This window comes from Triticum dicoccoides, chromosome 5B (assembly GCF_002162155.2).
Source record: "Triticum dicoccoides isolate Atlit2015 ecotype Zavitan chromosome 5B, WEW_v2.0, whole genome shotgun sequence".
In the NCBI taxonomy this organism is placed as follows: domain Eukaryota; kingdom Viridiplantae; phylum Streptophyta; class Magnoliopsida; order Poales; family Poaceae; genus Triticum; species Triticum dicoccoides.
Window position 1 is genome coordinate 624,677,908 of NC_041389.1, and position 6,023 is coordinate 624,683,930.

Consider the following 6,023-nt stretch of genomic DNA (forward strand, 5'->3'; position numbering starts at 1 on the left):
CGAGCACAACAGGCCGGAGCGGGCGCGGGGAAGGCAGGTGCAGGGGCAACGGCCACCGGCAGCGGCGTTGCTGCCGGCAAGCGGGCCAGGGGGCGCACGAGCTCGTGGCACAGGGCGGCGGCGGAAGGGCGCAGAAGGGCAGCGGGCGCGGCCAGGGAGTCGGGCGTGGTGACGCAGCAGTGAGCGACGCGAGCGCGCAGGTCAAAGGAGCTGCAGCAGATGGCTGCAGTGGAGCAGGGGCACTTATGCGGGCGCGACTGACGCGCGGAAGGGCACAGCGGGGCGCATGGCAGCACCGCGCGGTGGCTGCGGGACAACGGCATGCGGTGGGCGTGTAGGGTGCGCGATGTGGGGGCTTGACGGTCGCGATGATCGTGGCCACTGGCCGGAGACTGATGGCGACGGACGGTGGCCTACGACGATATTCAGAAAACTATGACGACTAAATCAAGAGGGGAATAGGGGGCTTCGGTGGCGGAGCTCACAGCGAGCTTGTAGGGCGCCTCGGGAGGCTCGGGGATGTCCTGGATGTGGTGGATCGACCCGACAGGCATCCGCGTAGATGATGGCTCGATGGTGACGATGCAGGGACGAATTCGGCCGATCTGTTGGTGTAGTCGAAGCAGATGAGGCAACAACAGCTCCTGGATGTCGTCTTGGGGCTTGGGGAGGATGATGACTATGGCATTGTCGACAGCAAGCTCCGGTGCGCGGCGATCAATTCGATCCAGGGTGAGAGAGATGTAGAGCGGCGCGAGGGGGAAAGTGAGGGGATCGGTCGAGGTGGACCTAGGGTTTCTAGGGGACACACTTATAGGGTTGGAGAGGTTATGTGGAGGCCATCCATGGCCATGGCTCTATGGATGCTTGACACGCACATCCTCGGTCTCCTCTCTAAACAGAGAGGTGGAGGAAAGGCTGATGGTGGGCTATGATGTGCACTGTGGCGTTGGGCTATAAGCCCATAGTGCACTTTCCTTTCCTTTTCATTCTTTTATTTTATTTTCGTTGAACCATAAAGCTCCTGTTTTCTAATTAAAAGAGGTACCAAATGGATTTTGTTGATCCTGAGATTTGGCACATAAATACTATGCAATGTAACGATGGCACACATGTTTCTATTGTTATTTTCGAAAATGCATAAATATTTGTTTATTTTAATAAGGCCAAAATAATTGCTACTGGACCATTTAATAATTTCTAGGATTTTATTTGTGAGTCAAATGAAGTTGGATTCAACATGTAAATGATCAGGGGAAATTATACTAAAATCCGAACATTTTAGTTTTCGACATTTGAAAACTTTCCTTTTTTACGTTAATTTAAATTTGAATTTGAATTGTGATTTGGATCAAGTGAAGATTAGCAACAGTAACATGATGACATGGCACCATTAATAGGGGATTACTGTAGCATGGCACCGGGGGTGTTACAAATCTCCTCCACTACAGTAAATCTCGTCCCGAGATTTAAGTGGGGAAGTAAAGAGTAACTTTGGGAGAACTGACCCTTATAGGGTTAATTATCTTGCGAACAATTCAGGGAATGAGGCAGAAATATCTCTCGAGTTGAAATTCAAGAAAGTCATCGAGAGCAAGGTAGGAAGGTGCAATAAGAAGCTTCAATCGGGTAGGCAATCGTTCGTTGCCTGAAACAGAGTGTGAAAGGGGTTTCAGAGCGACGGGAATAAGTATTTTGTCTGATACAGAATTGGTGATCTCTCGGAAGGTGGCTCATGAATTACATACGAAACCAAGTGTGAGGAAAAACTTTTAGAAACAGGGGTATACATGAGAGTCAGGTTTCGATCCTATGGAACTGTGGGTTATGGGCCCACCATGTGTGTTAAAAGTAGAAAGGGGGCCGATAGCAAGGCATGTCAGATGATAGACTGTCAGTTATGTTGCCAACAACGTTGGTACCAAGGGCCAGGGATGAAGAGAACTATTTTCCTGCTCGTTGAACGAGGCAGACCAATAGGAAAATTTCTCGTCCATCGGTGGTTACAGGAATGTCAACATCAATGATAACAAGGTCTTACTGAGAAATTGTACACCGAGGTGTTTACCTAAGCAGGAAAATATTACTGCTTATATCATACAGATCACAAGAAAGGTTAAACAAAACAATGGAAAAGAAAAGGTGATCATTAGATTAATCAGAACATTGGAAAGGAAAATGTGTTTACACACAAGAATTGGGAGTATATCCTTCCCAAGGGGAAGCAGAGCAGGATATACATGATACGACAGAAAGTTTAAAAGCATTTAGATAAAGGGGGCGAGGGAAGAATCATGATATTACCCATACAATGCTGTTTGGATAATAGATCAAGAAACATTCGACAATGTGCTTCCAATGTCCATGTCGATATCCGGAATACCTCAGTCATGCTTCGAGGTAGCATTAACATGGTGTCCCAAGTAGGGGTTGGAGCTGAAGATCACAAGAAATACTCAAGGAACAATTGCTGGAATAGCAAGGAGTCCAAGTTATAACCAAGACATGATCAAAGATGTGTTGGAAAGAAGACAAGGGGGTTGTCGATGATAACTCAAATCATCGAAGGTCAAGGATGGTATTTCTCATCACAAATTCGATTGATATGCTAGAAGAGCTCAGAATGTTGACGAGCACGACACAATTGTCGAGAGATTTCAGGAAGATGTAATCGATCAGCGATGACATCAAGTCAAAGGAATGATGAAGCGAAAAGTTATTGGAACCACGGGTACGACACAACCTCGAAAGCAAGCTTGCTGTTCAAGGCGAAATGATATGACGAGGAAGATCGACATAAGCTTATCTGATCGTCGAATATTCTGTTCCGGGAAGAAGGACCAGGTAGCATAGTTAAAATTTAGCATGATAGGGATATAGCCGATCAGGCTAGGAATGACTGGAAGGATTATTAAACTCGTAAGCAACGAAAATTTACTTAGAGTTATCAAATCAGAGTGCAGAATTGGTTCACTTACCGGTGTTCTCGAGTGACCAACCACTCAGAACCCGGGGATATTGGAATTGGTGATCAATAGTAGTTTGATGAAGAACTCATAAGAAGTTATGTAGTTGCTACCTCTTGAGCACTGCGTTGGATTTCCCCGAAGAGGAGAGGATGATGCAAAAAAGTAGCATAAGTATTTCCCTCAGTTTTTGAGAACCAAGGTATCAATCCAGTAGGAGACTGTCGGGGGTTGGATACGACATATGCCAAAGGATGGCTTATCATGGTGGGAGCGAGTAGAACGTCGCCGGTGCCTGGAATCGGGATGAGGCGAAGACATGCACGCCGACAGAACTTACCCAGCTTCAGGGCTCTCCTAGGAGATAACACCCCTACTGCTGCTCTGCGGGGTCTTCGCATTATCACTAAGGCAAAGTGACTACAATGGTGCTCCTGGAGCTATTTCAGGAGGCAGGAGAGGGCAAGGCTAGCTCTCTCCTCCCTGTGCTATCTGGTCTATCTCTATCTAGGTTCCAACCCTTTGCATGGGTGCCCCGGGGGGTTTATATAGGCCTACCCCCCGGGGGTACAATAGTAATCTGGCTGGGCGCGGGTCGTAGCCGTCTGTCTCTCAGGCTGCCGTCCTCCCCGCTGGCTTCTGGGGCCCGCCGACTGGCGGGTCCCGCGGACAAGCTTGATACTGTAGCGACACTCCTGATGACGCAGGCTTGGTCATTGGGTCCTGGCAACAGTGCCGCTGTCTATCAGGCGATCACTGTCGCCATTCCCCATCCTATCTGGTTAATGGCTCATGGGGCCCTGGGGAGGAGTCAGCCGACTCCAGGGAGGCCGACTCCCACAGGTCCGTCTTCGGGGCGCTCAGGCCGCCTTTGGCTCACCCACTGACAGGCGGCCCCGCCGCCTTCGGGTCGTACATGCCGGCGTCGTGGGTACAGTGCGTTGCGCACTGTGGCTGAGGTCAGGGCAGGCATGGCAACAGTGTCGCGCCTCGCCGGAGATCTTCCAGCGATACGGCTCACTGTAGCCATGTCGGTCCTTCGTAAGCAGGGGGGAACGGCCACGCCGTGACTGTACCCCACATCATACTTCGAGATGAGGGAGGAGTCATGGGCCGACTCTCCATAGTCGGCCTCTCTGGAGGTCGCCAGCTTGGAGTCGGCTTATCTCGGAGTCGCCGTCTGGGACTCGGCTTGTCTTGGAGTCGTTGTCTGGGACTCGGCTTGTTTTGGAGTCGCTCCTGGGACTCGGCCTGAGGGGCGCGGCCTGCCCCAATGACTTGAAAGGTCCTGGGACTCGGGTTAGCCTACCCATGGCCCATTACTCCGACAGTAGTCCCCGAAGCTGGTGAAGCCCCGCGGGCGCTGCATTGTGGGGCTTCAACAGTTTCATCCTTCCAGGAGCGCACTTCTGGAACTCGGCTGCCGTCTTCCCTTGGGCCGACTGTCGAGAGTCGGATGTTTTTAGCGAAGAGCCGCAGCTCGAAAGTCGCGGCGGGAAACCAGGCGGCGTGCCTGATACGCTTCCCCGCAGCCATCGGGGTGGTCCTATCGCGTGGCGCCACGTGGAGAGGATAGTCTGCCTGCCCACGCGCGCGACGGGACGGGCCGTCAGGCGGGGCCTGCCACTATCATGCCTCGGCATATGAACGGATCCGTTGCGGCCGTGGACGCTTGGTTTTCCCACGTTGTTACTGCGCGCAGTAACTTCATGGGGTAAATCGTGGGGCGGCGTGGGGCATCATGCGCAGTTAATCCCACACCCGCCCCCTCGGCTTCTCAGCCCGCAGGGCTATAAGTAGGCGGGAGGGGGGGGGGAGCGGAGCGGCACAGCACGCGCGCCCTTCTTCCCCGCTCCCCCGCCTCATCTTGCATTCTCTCTCTCCTGCCTCCGCCGTTGAGCAAGAGCACTCCACACCACGGTGATGAGCTTTTCCTCCGCCGCGGCCCCCGCCGTGCGCTCCGGCATGTGGGACGGCTCGGAGGTAGAAGAGGAACACATCGAGTTCCTCCGCCAGACACGCCGTATCCCCAGCGCGGACCTCGTGCACGCCCGCGCCGCGCCGGAGGGGGAGATCCGGCCGGCGCCGGAGGAGGGCGAGCGGGTCATCTTCCGCTCGCACCTCATGCGCGGCCTGGGGCTGCCGGCGAGCGGCTTCTTCCGCTCGTTCTTGGAGTTCCACAGCCTTCAACCGCACCACCTCACTCCGAATACGGTGGTGTTGCTCTCCGCCTTCGCCACTCTGTGCGAAGGTTTCCTCGGCGTTCTCCCCACCATCAAGCTGTGGGGAGAATTCTTCTCTTCTAAGCTCGACACGCACGTCGCCGGCATACCGGCTCAGTGCGGCGCCTACATCGCAGTGCGGCGCTCGACGGCCGACAACCCCTTTCCTCCCATCACGCTGATCAAGTCGGTGAAGATGTGGCAGCGCTCATATTTCTATGTGAAGAACCTCACCTCCGACGGCGACTGGGTCAACCTGCCGCCTTACAACGCCGCCCCCCTAACATGGAGGCTCCCCAACTGGTCTCACCGAGTCAAGACACTGACTCCCGCCGGAGCCGCCGCCGTAGCGCGACTCCGAGTCTTGACGCAGTCGGAGGGTCTCGTCGGGGCCGACTTGCTGGCCGCCTTCGTGGCACGCTGAGTTCTCCCGCTCCAAGGCCGGCCTCACCTGATCTGTCAGATGAGCGGCCTCCAAGACCCAAGTCGGATGAGCACCAAGGAGATGCCCCGCAAGGAGGTGGCAAACTTGGTGAACCATATCGCGCACTACGAGTTCGAGGAGGGCTGGCAGTTCGGCAAGGAGCCGTACTCGCGTGACAACCCCCCACCAGTGGTAAGTCGCGTCCCCCTATTGTTTTGTCTTCTTTGCGGCCGACTCCGGCTTCTGACTCTTGTCGGTTTCTTCTGAGCTAGAACCCCCTCATGCAGCCTGCAGCCGGCGCCACGAGACAGCCCCGCGAGTTTGTCCCCGATCGTGCGGACAGCGACGTCGACAACCCCGACTTGGGGGCGGTGATGATGGAAGCCGACGCCGAAGGCGGGGGAGAAGGAA